Genomic DNA, 19565 nt, shown 5'->3' on the forward strand with positions numbered 1-19565 from the left:
AGGGTTGAGAAGAGATTAACCTGGATGTTGCTGGGAAAGGAGGGAGGGAGCTATAAGGAGAGGCTGGATAGGCTGGGTCTTTTTTCACTGAAGAATATGAGATTAAGCAGTAACCTTACAGTGGTTTATAAAATAATGAGGGTTACAGAGAAGCTGAAGGGCTGATGTCTTTTCACTAGAGTTGGGGATTCAAAACTGAGGGATTTTGAAGGTGCGAGGAAAAAAGATTTACGAAAGTCATGAGAGGGACTTATGTTAGACATAAGCTGGCTTGTGTTTGGAATGAACTTCCAAAGGAAGTGGTGAAAGCAGGGACAGTTACAGTGTTTAAAGGACATTTAGATCAGTCCATGGATAAGACATCAGTTTGGATGGTGCTATGAGCAGCTGCCCTCTCCCTCCCCCTCTCTGAATGAATCCCTGCTGATTTTCACCCTCTGCCAATGCCCGTGCAGTGGCGTGTGGAGGCCAGTAGAGGGTGGCATTGCATCACTTTAAGCACCACAAAGACTGCCAGACCTGCCCCACACAGAGACACACAGATACACGGGAATGGTGAGGACACGGCGTGAAGCTCATCTGGTAACTTAAATGTAACATAAAGAAATGCTTAATTCGCCTTGTAAACTGTTAAAATATGAGGGACAGATCTGCTAAATTCCAATGTTTAAATAAAAACATCAATTTATTTTTTCACTCTGAAAGTGAAAATTTTACATCAACTATGCACAACTCTGGGACCCTCTTTCTCTTAACTGCTTATTACCTGACTCCAGCTCCTTAGCAATATTCTGTTTCTCGGTCTGCCATCCTCTCGTATCACAGGTGCTTGTAAGCTCTCAGTTCAGAACAGCATTCACTCTCTCTTAAAGGTACAGTACACACTTTCAACTTCATCACATTATACCCTGATGAATATCGATAAGTGGGACCTATCCAGATTTCTTTTGCTCTGTGGTTTGTCAATATTTCATTTGCTCCGTCTGGTGTATGTCAGGACTTTTGTTGCTCCATTGACAGCATGTCATTATTCGAATTTGTCCATAGGAATATATCAGTATTTCACTTGCTCACACTCGTGTATGTGGGGCAGGATTTCAGTTGCTTCATGGGGACTGTGACACTATAACAATCTCAATGTTTGTAGATGGCACCGAACCTGGAAGAACCCTGAAGTCTATGGAGGAGAGTGTGGAACTCTAACAGGGCAATCACACGTTGATGTAGTGTTCAGGTTTATGGCAGATGGGGATCAGTGCATAGCAGTGTGAGATTATACACTTTGGTAGGAAAGACAATGAACGGCAGTTTAAAGCAGGCTGTGACATTATAAAAGGGCTGCAGGAACAGAGAGCGCTGCGTGGAAATGAGCACAGATTGTTGAAGATGTCAGGACAAGTGGGGAGGGCAGTAACTATCACATATTAGTTTCAGTATCTGAGCTGTTTACAGGGGAGGTGTAGGAGGGAGTCTCGGTGCTCTCTTCCTGGGAGGTGGTGGTGACGATGCGTTGTGAGCCCACCCTCCTGCCCACCGAGACTGGGGGGATTCCATTTGTACCATTTCAACACAAAATGGAGATGGCAACAGGGCCACGGCTTCTAAGTTGTGCCGGGGGGAAACGGAGCTACCAGTGGGTTTAAAGTGAGAATTGCCCTTCACTGAACATTACTCCTTACTCGGTCTGTGGGACGTGGATGTTTCAGAATCTCCACACGAGGCGTCCTGGTCCTCTCCGGCTCGTACCAGGGTCCTCCACACATGGCAGAGGGAGGGGGTGACGTAACGGATATCGGGCACTCCACCACCCGGATAGGCCCTTCCTGTCCTATTCCAGGCTGTTTCTCCTGAAATGGGAGAAGTGGAGGGAGGGAGTGAGGGTGGGAGTGGGTGGTCCTGCTGTTAGTGTTAGTGTCGGTGGGGAGGGAGTCATGGTGAGGTGTCTGGAGGGAGTCAGTCCACAGTGTTGTATACATGCAGTGTTATTAGTGTGGGGGTGAAGTGGAGGGAGGGGGAGAGAGAGACAGAGAGAGACAGAGAGACAGAGACAGAGAGAGAAGGTGCAGCATGAGGCAGTGAGAGTGGTGGACCATGAGCCGTGTTCGGGAGTCGGTGCTGTAACAGATATACAGTGACTGTGAGGGAGCAAAGAGAAGACGGTGACCCTTATCCTGACAGAGCGGGGAAGGTTATTGATGCTTGTCCTGTATTGTTGCGGCATTTCTTCAGACTGCAGATATTGCACTGAGCTGGGTGGTGAGCTCAGACCATGCTCGGTGGGTCTGGTGGTGTCGGCCCCTCTGGGAAGAGAATGGTCCCCCTCTGTACTAGCTCATCCACCAGGACCTCCGTGCCCCTGTTGACAAACCGTGGTGTAATTGTCCCTTATCTGCCATGCTCGCGGTAAACTGTGCAGGGTAGCTCCAAACAGAGAAAGCTCAATCGTTGCCCATTGGGCTTTTAAGGATGACATCATTGTCAGGGATCACGGAATATCCAGGGGCATCTGGGTGATGGTGTGTACCTCCAGCCATGACGGATTCCATTTACAAAGTTGTAGAACAAATGCTCATCCAAAACTCTCCATCATCTGACCTCACACCAATATCACTTTTTGCCATCTTTCCTGGGAAGACAGGCTCATGTTACAGGATGTTATCGAAGTGTCTACTTTTCAGCATTCTGAAACCTGGGATCACATCCTTCCAGGACACTGTCTCTCAGTCTCCCCCTCTCTGTCTATTTCCCAAACACCTCCCATGTGGTGATATTTAAACTGATTCCCCCGCCATCTCTCTCTGGCAGTGATGTTCACACCCAGAGCACCCCCTTGTCAGGGCAACAATGGAGCGATGGAGCTGTAAATGGATAGGAGCTGCACATCCTGTCAGCTCCAGCCCGGGCTGCAAGTTTCCCCACGCTGGGCAGTGATCTAACACAGTGTTACTGAGCAATGCACTGGGGTGGTGTACACATTCCTACATGCTGGGAGGGTAACTGCTCCTGGTTTACAGATCAATGCACTGGGGTGGGGTACACAGTCCTACATGCTGGGAGGGTAACTGCTCCTGGTTTACAGATCAATGCACTGGGATGGAGTACACAGTCCTACATGCTGGCAGGGTAACTGCTCCTAGTTTACAGATCAATGCACTGGGGTGGTGTACACAGTCCTACATGTTGTGAGTGTAACAGTTCCTGGTTTACAGACTAATGCTCTGGGGTGGGGTACACAGTCCTACATTCTGGGAGTGTAACTGTTCCTAGTTTACAGATCAATGCACTGTGGTGGTGTACACAGTCCTAGATGCTGGGAGTGTACCTGCTCCTGGTTTATAGACTAATGCAGTGGGGTGGTGTACACAGTCCTACATGCTGGGAGTGTAACTGCTCCTGGTTTACAGATCAATGCATTTGGGGTGATGTACACAGTCCTAATTGCTGGGAGTGTAACTGCTCCTGGGTTGCAGATCAATGCACTCGAGTGGTGTACACAGTCCTACATGGTGGGAGGGTAACTGCTCCTGGTTTAATATCAATGCACTGGGGTGGTGTACACAGTCCTACATGCTGGGAGGGTAACTGCTCCTGGTTACAGATCAATGCACTGGAGTGGTGTACACAGTCCTACTCACTTGGAGGGTAACTGCTCCAGGTTTGCAAATTAATTCACGGGTGATCACTGCACAGATCGCTGTGCTGGTAAGTCATTCAGATTGAGGTTTATAGATACTGCAATGATGTGGTCTGTGCAGCTCCCCATGCTGGATGGATATTTGTTTCAAATTCACACATTAGTGCCCTGTTGTGGTCTGCACAGCTCCCAGTGCTGGACAGATATATGGTCTGGGTTTATAGATCAATGCACTGCTGTAGTCTGCACAGTACTCCACTCTGGATAGATCGCTGGATTGCATTGACCAGTGTAATGGATGAATCTGGACAGATTGCTGGGTTGTACTGAGCAGTACACTTGCCTGGTCTACAGTGTTCCACGGTGAACAGATATCTCCTCTGGGTTGATGGTTTCTGGGCTGATTCTGTGCGTTGGATTGAGAATGTGGTATATCTAACACTTTCAGCTGATCTGGCAATGCCTTTAATTGCCGTTCCTGTGATTGGACCCTCCGTCTCACACCCCATTAATGTTACAGTGTGCCCATGCACAGTACATCATGTTGGTGGGGTGGGTAAGGGGAAAGGTGATGGACAGGTCAAGGAGTTCCCTGGCATGTTCTGTCCCTGAAATTCTACAACTGACATTCCCCGGAACGTTCCATCCCCAACATTCTGTAACTGACATTCCCCGGAGCGTTCTGTCCCCAACTTTCTATAACTGTCACTCCCCGGAACGTTCCGTCCCCAACATTCTACAACTGACATTCCCCGGAGCGTTCTGTCCCCAACATTCTGCAACTGACATTCCCCGGAACGTTCCGTCCCCAACATTCTATAACTGACATTTCCCGGAGCGTTCTGTCCCCAACATTCTATAACTGACATTCCCCGGAACGTTCCGTCCCCGACATTCTATAACTGACATTCCCCGGAAAGTTCAGTCCCTGACATTCTATAACTGACATTCCCCGGAACGTTTTGTCCCCAACATTCTATAACTGCCATTCCCCGGAACGTTCTGTCCCCGACATTCTATAATTGACATTCCCCGGAACGTTCTGTCCCCGACATTTTATAACTGACATTCCCCGGAACGTTCTGTCCCTGACATTGTTTGTGAACGGCCGGACGTCAGTGAATTGAACAAACGATAAGATCCCGAGGGAAGAGATCCCGTTCCAGGGAGAAGGAGACACTGTTCCGAAGTCCCCTCAGGCAGTTAAAGGGGTGAATACGTTTTCCCGGTGTTTACATTTCTTCACGACACAGGATCGACCACAATTTAGACCAAAATACAGGAATTCCCAAACTCCGTTTGTCTTCAGGAAACTGGGAGAGAATCCTTCAGGACAGCAACGTTTCCATCCTCCGTATTAGGAACTGGGAAGGAGTGACCTGTGTCTGCTCTCGGGTGCGCGAGTGTGTGGGAATGTTCTAGAAACCATCTGTCCTTATGGATGTGTCTCTGTGTGTTTGGGGAGGGAGGGTTTCTTGTGGTTTATGGCCCATTTTTGTCAGTAATTCCGACCTTCCCATTTGTTATTCCAGAGCCAATTATTTTAATAAATCCCTGAATACAGGGACACATTTGAAAATCTCACTGGGTCCCTGATCAAACGGTTCCCTTTGCCTCCAGGCTGATGGATAATGGGTTTGTTTTCCTTCCTCACAGTTAACATAGTGACCATCTACGTCCTGCTTTATCAAGATTGTGGATTGTCTCCATGTGTCAGACGTTACCTGGGGGCCATGGCAGCGGCGGATCTCCTGGTCATTATCCTCGACCTGATACTGAGACACATTCCCATTTTTTATCGGGAACAGTTGTATTTCCTGTACTCCATCCCCGTGTGTAATATCCACGCCGTCCTGCTTTATGCAGCCACTGACTGCTCTGTCTGGTTCACCGTCACTTTCACCTTTGATCGGTTTGTGGCCATTTGTTGCCAGAAGCTGATAAGTAAATATTGCAGTGAGAAAACGGCGGCTGTGGTTCTGGGAGCAGTGACTGTGCTGAGCTGTTTAAAGGACATTTCCTGGTATTTTATGCTCAAGGCTCGGTATTGGCTGATGAACACCCCCTGGTTTTGTGATGTAACAGACGGTGTTATATTCTCCAATGTCTGGGTCACAATTGAGTTCCTCCACCACATTCTAATCCCGTGTGTCCCATTTCTCCTGATTCTGCTGCTCAATGTTCTCACTGTCAGACACATTTTAGTGACCAGCAGAGCCCGCAGGAGACTCCGCGCTCACACCAATGGGGACACTCAGTCTGACACAGAAATGAGAAACCGAAAAAAATCCATCATTTTACCGTTTGTGATCTCGGCCAATTTCATCCTGTTATGGTCAACGTTCATGCTGTATTCTATATGGAGACGGATGTATGATTTTGGGTATCGGTCTGTGTATCTCCATCCCTTTGTGGTTGAATTGGGCTTCATGCTGCAGCTCCTCAGTTGCTGTACAAACACCGCGATTTATGCCGTGACCCAGACTAAGTTCAGGCAGCAGCTGAAGAATGTGATGGAATATCCCTTCACCCAAATCCATCCATCCATCAAATTCCCTCATTAATCAATCCATCCGGGATTTTCTCATTTCAGTTCAGTGTTTCAGCGATGGAGCAGCCTGTCGCTATGATAACAGACTGAGGGTAGCGCTGGTTTGTCCATCCTAATCCCACAAGGGGGTGACAAGGAAACCTTTCAATGTTTCTCACAATTCAGGGGCCAGTGAGAAAATCCCATTGACTATATCCGTCACTTCAATTTGTATATAATAAAAATGTTCATTAAAGCGTGCCGAGCAGCAGAGTGACCGATGTTGTTGTGTGTCTTTGTGTTGGAGAAGCTGAGCTGGAGAGAGACAGACTCAGCCCCAAGTCCTGGTCCTAAGGGAAATGGAGGTGACCGCGCCCTGATCTCAGGAGCTTGGTTTAACTCAATCTGTCCACCCCAATCCAGCCTGGCCTCCCCCATTTCCTCTCCCATATTCTTTCTCCACATTTCTCCCCTCCCTCTCTCTCCACACTCACTCTTTCTCACCACTTCTCCATTTCACTCTCCTTCGCCCCCCCTCTCTCTCTCACACACACACTCAACCCTGGTTTCTACATCTGCCTCCACTCTTTCCTCTCCCCGTCCCGCTCATTCTCGCTGTCCCGCTGCCGTTGTCACCCTCCCAGAATTCAGTCTCTATCCCATTTTCCCTTCCTCCCACATCTCACCCCAACCCCACCACATGCAGCCTCACCAGTACCCCCCCCCCCCCCCAAGTCTCTGAGTCAGAGGGAGAGGGAAGGACCAGGGAGACAGAGTTTGTCAGAGACAGAGGACGGGAGGGATCAGAGGGAGAGATTCAGTCAGAGAGAAACCTCAGTTACTGCTTCACTATCAATAGGACCCTCCTCACACTAACTGTGTCACTGTCACACTGGCCCCATCACACTTATTGTGTCACGATCACCCTCACCCCCTCACAGTTACTGCGTCACTATCACCCTGACCCCCTCACAGTTACTGCATCAATATCATTCTGCCCCCTCACATTTACTACGTCAATGTCACCCTTACACACCCACACTGACTGCGTCACTATCACCCTAAAACCCCTAAACTTACTATGTCACCACCACTCTAAAACCCCTAAACTTACTGTGTCATTATCACCCTGACCCTCTCACACTTACTGCGTCACTATCACCCTGGCCCCCTCACACTTACTGTGTCACTATCTCCCTGACCCCCACACACTTACTGCATCATTATCACAATGACTGCGTCACTGTTACCCTGAACCCCTCATACTTACTGCGTCCTTATCACACTGACCCGCTCACACTTACTGCGTCACAATCACACTGACTGTGTCACTGTCACCCTGACCCCCTCACACGTACTGCGTCCCTCTCACCCTGGCTCCTCACACTAACTGAATCACTATCACACTGACCCCTCACATTTACTGCGTCACTATCATACTGACTGCGTCTCTGTCATCCTGACCCCCTCACACTTACTGCGTCGCTGTCACACTGACTGTGTCACTGTCACCCTGACCCCCTCACACGTACTGCGTCCCTCTCACCCTGGCTCCTCACACTAACTGAATCACTATCACACTGACCCCTCACATTTACTGCGTCACTATCATACTGACTGCGTCTCTGTCATCCTGACCCCCTCACACTTACTGCGTCGCTGTCACACTGACTGTGTCACTGTCACCCTGACCCCCTCACACTTACTGAGTCCCTATAACCCTGGCACCCTCACACTAACTGCATCACTATCACCCTGACCCATCTCACACTTACTGCGTCACTATAACCCTGGCACCCACACACTAACTGCATCACCATCACCCTGACCGCCTCACAGTTACTGCGTCACTATCACCTTGAGCCCCCTCACATTTACTGAGACAATGTCACCCTGATACCTCACACTTACTGCGTAACTATCACACTGACCCCCTCACAGTTACTGCGTCACTGTCACCCTGCCTCCTTCACACTAAATGTGTCACTATCACCCTGAGCCCCTCACACTTACTGAGTCACTGTCCCCCTGACACCTCACACTTACTGTGACACTATCACCCTGACACCCTCACACTGACTGCGTCACTGTCACTCTGACTCCCACACACTTACTATGCCACTGTCACCCTGACACTCACACTTACTGTGACACTATCATTGTGATCCCCACACGCTTACTGTGTCACTATCACCGTGACCACTTCTCACTGACTGCGTCACTGTGACCCTGATCCCCTCACACTTACTGTGTCTTTATCACCCTGACCCCCACACGTTTACTGTGTCACTATCACCCTGACACCTCACACTTACTGCTTCACTATCACCCAGACCCACTCATATGTACTGCATCACTTCCAGCCTCTCACTCTCAGACTTACTGTGTCATTGTCACCCTGACCCCCTCACTCTTTCTTCATCACTGCAGACTGACCACTCACACTTACTGTGTTGCTTTCACCCTGACCCCCTCACACTACGTCACTATCACCCTGACACCCTCACACTGACTGCGTCACTGTCACCCTGACCCCCTCACAATTACTGTGCCACTGTCACCCTGACACCTCACAGTTACTGTGTCACTATCATTGTGACCTCCACACGCTTACTGTGTCACTATCACCGTCACCACCTCTCACTGACTGCGTCACTGTGACCCTGATCCCCTCACACTTATTGTGTCACTATCACCCTGACCCCCACACGTTTACTGTGTCACTATCGCCCTGATACATCACACTTACTGCTTCACTATCACCCAGACTCACTCATACGTACTGCCTCACTGCCAGCCTCTCTCTCTCAGACTTACTGCGTCAGTCACCCTGACCACCTCACTCTTACTGCATCACTACAGTCTGACCACTCACATTTACTGCGTCACTATCAGACTGACCCCACACACTGCATCATGATCAACCTTACCGCCTCACACTTACTGTATCACTATCAGACTGACCCCTCACACAAACTGCATTGCTATCACCCTGACCCCCTCACACTGCGTCACTGTCACCCTGACCCCCTCACACTTACTGTGTCACTATCACCCTGACCACCTCTCACTGACTGCGTCACTGTGACCCTGACCCCCTCACACTTACTGTGTCATTATCACCCTGACCCCCACACGTTTACTTTGTCACTATCACCCTGACCCCCTCCAACATACTGCGTCACTATCACCCTGACCACCTCACACTGGCTGCGACACTATCACCCTGAACCCCACACGTTTACTGTGTCACTATCACCCTGACACCTCACACTTATTGCCTCATTATCGCCCTGACCCCCTCACACTTACTGCATACTTATCACCCTGACCCCTCACACTTACTGCATCCTTGTCACCCTGACCACCCTCACACTGACTGTGTCAATATCACACTGACACCCTCAAACCTACTGCGTCACTATCACCCTGAACCCCTCACACTGGCTGTGGCACTATCACATTTACCCCCTCACACTTATTGCGTCACTATCAACCTGAACCCCACACAGTTACTGCGACACTATCACCCTGACACCTCACACTTACTGTGTCACTATCACCCTGACACCTCACACTTACTGTGACACTATCACCCTAAAACCCCCACACTAACTGTGTCACTATCAGGCTGACCCCCTGACACTGACTGCGTCACTGTCAGTCCCTCTCACTCACACTTACAGTGGCACTGTCACTCTGACACCCTCTCTCTTACTGCATCACTATAGACTGACCATTCACACTTACTGCATCACTATCAGCCCGATCCCTCACACTTACAGTGTGACTATCACCCTGACCCCCTCACACTTATTGCGTCACAATCACCCTGACCCCCACACATTTACTGCGACACTATCACACTGACGCCTCACACTTACTGTGTCACTATCACCATGAAACCTCACACTTACTGCGACACTATCACCCTAACACCCCACACTAACTGTATCACTATCAACCTGAACTCCTCACACTGACTGCATCACTGCCAGTCCCTCTCTCTCATACTGACTATGTCACCGTCACCCTGACCCCCTCACTCTTACTGCATTACTATAGACTGACCACTCACACGTATTGTGTCCCTATCACCCTGAACCTCTCACACTATCTGTGTCAGTATCACAGTGACTCCCTCAAACAGACTGTTTCACTATCACCATGCACCCCCTCATACTGCCTGTGTCACTGTCACCCTGACAGCTTATACTGACTGTGTTACTAACACCCTGACCCCCTCACACTTACTGAGTCACTGTCACCCTGACACCTCACATTTACTGAGTCACTATCACCCTGACACCCTCACACTGAATGTGTCACTGTCACTCTGACTCCCACACACTTACTATGTCAGTCACCTTGACACTCACACTTACTGTGTCACTATCATTGTGACCCCCACACGCTTATTGTATCACTATCACCGTGACCACCTCTCACTGACTGCGTCACTGTGACCCTGATCCCCTCACACTTACTGTGTCTCTATCACTCTGACCCCCACACGTTTACTGTGTCACTATCACCCTGACACCTCACACTTACTGCTTCACTATCACCCAGACCCACTCATATGTACTGCATCACTTCCAGCCTCTCACTCTCAGACTTACTGTGTCATTGTCACCCTGACCCCCTCACTCTTTCTTCATCACTGCAGACTGACCACTCACACTTACTGTGTTGCTTTCACCCTGACCCCCTCACACTACGTCACTATCACCCTGACACCCTCACACTGACTGCGTCACTGTCACCCTGACCCCCTCACAATTACTGTGCCACTGTCACCCTCACACCTCATACTTACTGTGTCACTATCATTGTGACCTCCACACGCTTACTGTGTCACTATCACCGTCACCACCTCTCACTGACTGCGTCACTGTGACCCTGATCCCTTCACACTTATTGTGTCACTATCACCCTGACCCCCACACGTTTACTGTGTCACTATCGCCCTGATACATCACACTTACTGCTTCACTATCACCCAGACCCACTCATACGTACTGCCTCACTGCCAGCCTCTCTCTCTCAGACTTACTGCGTCACTGTCACCCTGACCCCCTCACTCTTACTGCATCACTACAGTCTGACCACTCACATTTACTGCGTCACTATCAGACTGACCCCACACACTTACTGCATCACGATCAACCTTACCGCCTCACACTTACTGTATCACATTCAGACTGACCCCTCACACAAACTGCATTGCTATCACCCTGACCCCCTCACACTGCGTCACTGTCACCCTGACCCCCTCACACTTACTGTGTCACTATCACCCTGACCCACCTCTCACTGACTGCGTCACTGTGCCCCTGACCCCCTCACAGTTACTGTGTCACTATCACCCTGTCCCCCACACGTTTACTGTGTCACTATCACCCTGACCCCCTCAAACATACTGCGTCACTATCACCCTGACCCCCTCACACTGGCTGCAACACTATCACCCTTAACCCCACACGTTTACTGTGTCACTATCACCCTGACACCTCACACTTACTGTTTCACTATCACCTGACCCCCTCAACGTTACTGCATCACTATCACTCTGATAACTCACACTTCTTGCCTCACTCTCGCCCTGACCCCCTCACACTTACTGCATACTTGTCACCCTGACCCCTCACACTTACTGCATCTTTGTCACCCTGACTATCCTCACACTGACTGTGTCAATATCACCCTGACCCCCTCAAACCTACTGCGTCACTATCACCCTGAACTCCTCAAACTGGCTGTGGCACTATTACATTTACACCCTCACACTTATTGCATCACTATCACCCTGACCCCCACACAGTTACTGCGACACTATCACCCTGACACCTCATACTTACTGTGTCACTATCACCCTGACACCTCACACTTACTGTGACACTATCACCGTAAAAAACCCACACTTACTGCGTCACTGCAAGTCCCTCTCACTCACACTTATAGTGTCACTGTCACTCTGACTCCCTCTCTCTTACTCCATCACTATAGACTGACCACTCACACTTACTGCATCACTATCAGCCCGACCCCTCACACTGACAGTGTGACTATCACACTGACCCCTCACACTTACTGTGTCACTGTCACCCTGACCCCCTCACTCTTAGTGCGTCACGATCACCCTGACCCCCGCACATTTACTGCGACACTATCACACTAACGCCTCACACTTACTGTGTCACTATCACCCTGAAACCTCACACGTACTGCGACACTATCACCCTAATACCCCACACTAACTGTATCACTATCAGCCTGACCTCCTCACACTTACTGCATCACTGCCAATCCCTCTTTCTCATACTTACTATGTCACCGTCACCCTGACCCACTCACTCTTACTGCATTACTATAGACTGACCACTCACACTTATTGTGCCACTATCAGCCTTACCATCTCACACTAACAGTGTCAGTATCACCCTGACCCCCCTCAAACAGACTGTTTCACTATCACCATGCACCCCCTCACACTGCCTGTGTCACTGTCACCCTGACAGCTTACACTGACTGGGTCACTATCACCCTGAGCCCCATCACACTTACTGTGTCACTGTCACCCTGACACCTCACACTTTTTGCGTCACTACTATTCTGACCCCCACACGCTTACTGTCTCACTATCACCCTGACCCCTAACACTTACTGCGTAACTCACACACTGACCCTTTCACTTACTATGTCATTATCACCCTGAGCCCCTCACATTGACTGCATCACTGTCACCCTGACCCCGTCACACTTACTGTGTCACTGACACCCTGACCCACACACACTTACTCTGCCATTGTCACCCTGACCCCTCACACTTACTGCATCACTGATACCCTGACCCCATCATACTTACTGCGTCACTATCATCTGGACCCCCACACGCTTACTGCATCACTATCACCCTGACCCCATCACACTTACTGTGTTGCTATCACCCTGTCCCACACTCATACTTACTGCGTCACTATCACCCGGTCCCCCCTCACACTGACTGTGTCACTATCACCCTGACAGCTTACACTGACTGTGAAACTATCACCCTGACAGCTTGCATTCACTGTGTCACTATCACCCTGAGCCCACTCGCACTTACTGAGTCACTGTCACCCTGACACCCCACCCTTACTGTGTCACTATCACTCTGCCCCCCACACGCTTACTGCTTCACTGTCACCCTGACCCCCATCACACTTACAGCATCACTAAAACCCTGAACCCCTCACACATACTGCATTACTATCACCCTCACCCCTCACACTGCATCACTGTCACCCTGACCCCTCACACTTATTCCTTCACTATCACCCTGACAACTCACACTTACTGTGTCACTATCAGCCTGACCTCCTCACACTTACAATGTCATTATCACTCTGACCCCTCGCACTTACTATATCATTATCACCCTGACCCCTCACACTTACTGTATCACCGTCATCCTGACGCCGTCAAACTTACTGCGTCAATATCAACCGGACACCCACACGCTTACGGCGTCACTATCACCCTGAACCCGTACACTTACTGTGTCACTATCACCCTGACCAACCCTCATACATACTGCGTCACTATCACCCGGACCTCATCACGCTGACTGCGTCACTATCACCCGGCCCCCTCACATTTACGGTGTCACTATCACCCTGACTCCTTCACACTTTTTGCGCCACTATCACTCTGACCCCATCACACTTATTGAGTCACTATCTCCCTGACCCATTCACACTTACTACGTCAACATCACCCTGCCCCCACACTTACTGCGTCACTATTACCCTGACACCCTCATACTTACTGCTTATCTATCACCCAGACCCACTCATATGTACTGCGTCACTTGCAGACTCTCTCTCAGACTTACTGTGTCATTATCACCCTGACCCCCACACTTTTACTGCATCACTACAGACTGACCACTCACACTTACTGCGTCACTATCAGACTGACCAATCGCACTTACTGCGTTGCTATCACCCTGACCCTCTCACACTACGTGATTATCCCCCTGACACCCTGACACTGACTGCGTCACTGTGACCCTGACCCCCTCACACGTACTGTGTCACTATCACCCTGACCTCCACACGTTTACAGTGTCACTATCAGCCTGACCACCTCTCACTGACTGCGTCACTGTGACCCTGACCCCCTCACACTTACTGTGTCACTATCACCCTGACCCCCACACGTTTACAGTGTCACTCTCACACTGACACCTCACACATACTGCCTCACTATCACCCTGAACCCCTCACAGACACTGCATCACTATCACCCTGATCCCTCACACTTATTGCCTCACTATCGTCCTGACCCCCTCACACTTACTGCATCCTTGTCAACTTGACCCCTCACTCTTACTGCATCCTTGTCACCCTGACCGCACTCACTCTTACTGCGTCACTATCACCCTGACCCCCTCACACTTACTGCGTCACTATCACCCTGACTCCCTCACACTTGCTGAGACACTATTATCCTGCGCCCCCTCACACTTACTTCATTACTATCACCCGACCCCCTCACAGTTACTGCGACACTAACACCCTGACACTTCACATTTACTGTGTCACTATCAGACTGACCCCTCACACTTACTGCATCCTTGTCACCCTGAAATCCCTCACACCTACTGCGTCACTGTCGCCCTGAACCAGTCACACTTACTGCATCACTATCACCCTGAACTCTCAAACTTGCTGTGACACTATCATCCTGCGCCCCCTCACACATACTGTGTCACTATCACCCTGACCTCCTCACACTTACTGCGTCACTATCACTGTGACCTCCTCACACTTACTGCGACGCTATCACCTTGACACCTCACACTTACTGTGTCACTATAACCCTGACACCTCACAATTACTGCGACACTATCACGCTAACACCCCGACACTAACTGTGTCGCTATCAGGCTGACCCCCTCGCACTTAGTGCGTCACTGCCAGTCACTCTCTCTCACACTGAGTGTCACCGACACACTGACCCACTCTCTCTTACTGCATTACTATAGACTGACCACTCACACTTACTGTATCACTATCACCCTGACCCTCTCACACTAACTGTGTCAGTATCACCCTGACCCCCCATCACACAGACTGTGTCACTATCACCCTGCACCCCTCACTCTGCCTGTGTCACTGTCACCATGACAGCTTACACTGACTGTGTCACTATCACCCAGAGACCCCTCACATCTACTGAGTCACTGTCACCCTGACACCTCACATTTGCTGCGTCACTACTATTTTGACACCCACACGCTTACTGTCTCACTATCACCCTGACCCTTCACACTTACTGCGTCACTATCACCCTGACCGCCTCACACTTACAATGTCATTATCATCCTGACGCCCTCACACTGACTGCATCACTGTCACCCTGACCCCGTCACACTTACTGTGTCACTGACACCCTGACCCCCACACACTTACTCTGTCATTGTCACTCTGACCCCTCACACTTACTGCATCACTGTTACCCTTACCCAATCACACTTACTGCGTCACTATCATCTGGACTCCCACACGGTTACTGCGTCACTATCACCCTGACCCCATCACACTTACTGTGTTACTATCACCCTGTCCCCACTCATACTTACTGCGTCACTATCACCCGGTCCCCCCTAACACTGGCTCTGTCACTATCACCCTGACAGCTTACACTGACTGTGTCACTATCAACCTGATCCCCCTCGCACTTACTGTGTCACTGTCACTCTGACACCTCACCCTTACTGTATCACTATCACTCTGACCCCCACACGCTTATTGTGTCACTACCACGCTGACCCCCTCACACTTACTGCTTCATTGTCACCCTGACCGCATCACACTGACAGCATCACTGAAACCCCGAACCCCTCACACATACTGCATTACTATCACCCTCACCCATCACACTGCATCACTCTCACCCTGAACCCTCAGACTTATACCTTCACTATCACCCTGACAACTCACACTTACTGCGTCACTATCAGCCTGACCCCCTCACACTTACTCTGTCATTATCACCCTGACCCCTCACACTTACTGTGTCATTATCACCCTGACCCCTCACACTTACGGTATCACCATCACCCTGTCGCCGTCAAACATACTGCGTCCCTGTCAGCTTGACCCCCTCACACTTACTATGTCATTATCACCCTGACCCCTCACACTTACTGTGTCATTATCACTCTGACCCAATCACAATTATTGAGTCACTATCACCCTGACCCACTCACAGTTACTCCGTCACTATCATCCTACCTTCCACACTGACTGCGTCACTATTACCATGACACCCTCATACTTACTGCATATCTATCTCCCAGACCCACTCATATGTACTGCGTCACTTGCAGCCTCTCTCTCAGACTTACTGTGTCATTATCACCCTGACCCCCTCACTCTTCCTGCATCACGACAGACTGACCACTCACACTTACTGCGTCACTATCAGACTGACCACTCGCACTTACTGCGTTGCTATCACCCTGACCCTCTCACACTACGTCACTATCGCCCTGACACCCTGCCACTGACTGCGTCAATGTCACCCTGACCCCCTCACACTTACTGCTTCACTGTCACCCTGACCCCATCACACTTACAGCATCACTGAAACCCTGAACCCCTCACACATACTGTATTACTATCACGCTCATCCCTCACACTGCATCACTGTCACCCTGACCCCTCACACTTATTCCTTCACTATCACCCTGACAACTCACACTTTCTGCGTCACAATCACCCTGACCCCCTCACACTTACTATGTCGTTATCATCCTGACCCCTCAGACTTACTGTATCACTGTCACCCTGACGCCATCACACTTACTGCTGCAATATCATCCGGATCACCACACGCTTAAGGGGTCACTATCACCCTGAACCCGTCATACTTACTGTGTCACTAGCACGCTGACCACCACTCATACATACTGCGTCACTATCACCCGGACCCCCGCACGCTGTCAGCGTCACTATCACCCTGCCCCCTCACACTTACTGTGTCACTACCACCCTGACCCCTTCAAACTGTTTGTCACTGTCTCTCTGACCCCATCACACTTATTGCGTCACTATCACTCTGACCCATCACACTTACTGCGTCACTATCACCCTGACATCCTCACACTTACTGCTTATCTATCACCCAGACCCACTCATATGTAATGCGACACTTGCAGCCTCTCTCTCAGACTTACTGTGTCATTATCACGCTGACCCCCTCACTCTTCATGCATCACTACAGACTGACCACTCACACTTAACGCGTCACTATCAGACTGACCACTCACACTTACTGCAGCACTACCACCCTGACTCCTTCACACTTGTTGAGACACTATTATCCTGCACCCCCTCACACTTACTGCATTACTATCACCCGACCCCCTCACAGCTACTGCGACACTATCACCCTGACACCCCACACTTACTGTGTCACTATCAGACTGAACCCTCACACTTACTGCAACCTTGTCACTCTGACATCCCTCACACCCACTGCGTCACTGTCGACCTCAACCCGTCACACTTACTGCATCACTATCACCCTGAACCCTCACACTTACTGAGACACTGTCACCCTGACACCTCACACTTACTGTGTCACTATCACCCTGTCACCCTCACACTGAAAGCATTACTGTCACTCAGACTCCCACACACTTACTATGCCACTGTCACCCTGACACCTCACACTTACTGTGTCACTATCATTGTGACCCCCACACGCTTACTGTGTCACTATCACCGTGACCACCTCTCACTGACTGCGTCACTGTGACCCTGATCCCCTCACACTTACTGTGTCACTATCGCCCTGACCCCACACGTTTACTGTGTCACTATCACCCTGACACCTCACACTTACTGCTTCACTATCACCCAGACCCACTCATATGTACTGCATCACTGCCAGCCTCTCACTCTCAGACTTACTTTGTCATTATCACCCTGACCCCCTCACTCTTTCTTCATCACTACAGACTGACCACTCACACTTACTGCGTTGCTATCACCCTGACCCCCTCACACTACGTCACTATCACCCTGACACACTCACACTGACTGCGATACTGTCACCCTGACCCCCTCACACTTACTGTGCCACTGTCACCCTGACACCTCACACTTACTGTGTCACTATCATTGTGACCTCCACACGCTTACTGTGTCACTATCACAGTCACCACCTCTCACTGACTGCGTCACTGTGACCCTGGTCCCCTCACACTTATTGTGTCACTACCACGCTGACCCCCACATGTTTACTGTGTCACTATCGCCCTGACACCTCACACTTACTGCTTCACTATCACCCAGACCCACTCATTCGTACTGCCTCACTGCCAGCCTCTCTCTCTCAGAGTTACTGCGTCACTGTCACCCTGACCCCCTCACTCTTACTGCATCACTACAGACTGACCACTCACATTTACTGCGTCACTATCAGACTGACCCCACACACTTACTGCATCACGATCAACCTTACCGCCTCACACTTACTGTGTCACTATCAGACTGACCCGCTCACACTGGCTGCGACACTATCACACTGAACCCCACACGTTTACTGTGTCACTATCACCCTGACACCTCACACTTACTGTTTCACTATCACCTGACCCCCTCAACGTTACTGCATCACTATCACCCTGATACCTCACACTTATTGCCTTACTATCGCCCTGACCCCCTCACACTTACTGCATACTTGTCACCCTGACCCCTCACACTTACTGCATCCGTGTCACCCTTATTACCCTCACACCGACAGTGTCAATATCACCCTGACCCCCTCAAACCTACTGCGTCACTATCACCCTGAACTCCTCACACTGGCTGTGGCACTATTACATTTACCCCCTCACACTAATTGGGTCACTATCACCCTGAACCCCACACAGTTACTGCGACACTATCACCGTGACACCTCACACTTACTGTGTCACTGTCACCCTGACCCCTCACACTTACTGTGTCACTATCACCCTGACACCTCACACTTACTGTGACACTATTACCCTAAAACCCCCACACTAACTGTGTCACTATCAGGCTGACCCCCTGACACTTACTGCGTCACTGCCAGTCCCTCTCACTCACACTTACAGTGTCACTGTCACTGTGACACCCTCTCACTTACTGAATCACTATAGACTGACCACTCACACTTACTGCACCACTATCAGCCAGACCCCTCACACTTACAGTGTGACTATCACACTGACCCCTCACACCTACTGTGTCACTATCACCCTGACTCCCTCGCACTTACGGCGTCACTGCCAGTCACTCTCTCTCACACTTTGTGTTACCGATACACTGACCCACTCTCTCTTAGTGCATTACTATAGACTGACCACTCACACTT

Source organism: Chiloscyllium plagiosum, unplaced genomic scaffold, assembly GCF_037043375.1.
Source record: "Chiloscyllium plagiosum isolate Xiang-an unplaced genomic scaffold, Cpla_swu_hap1 HiC_scaffold_21, whole genome shotgun sequence".
NCBI classification, from domain to species: Eukaryota; Metazoa; Chordata; class Chondrichthyes; order Orectolobiformes; family Hemiscylliidae; genus Chiloscyllium; species Chiloscyllium plagiosum.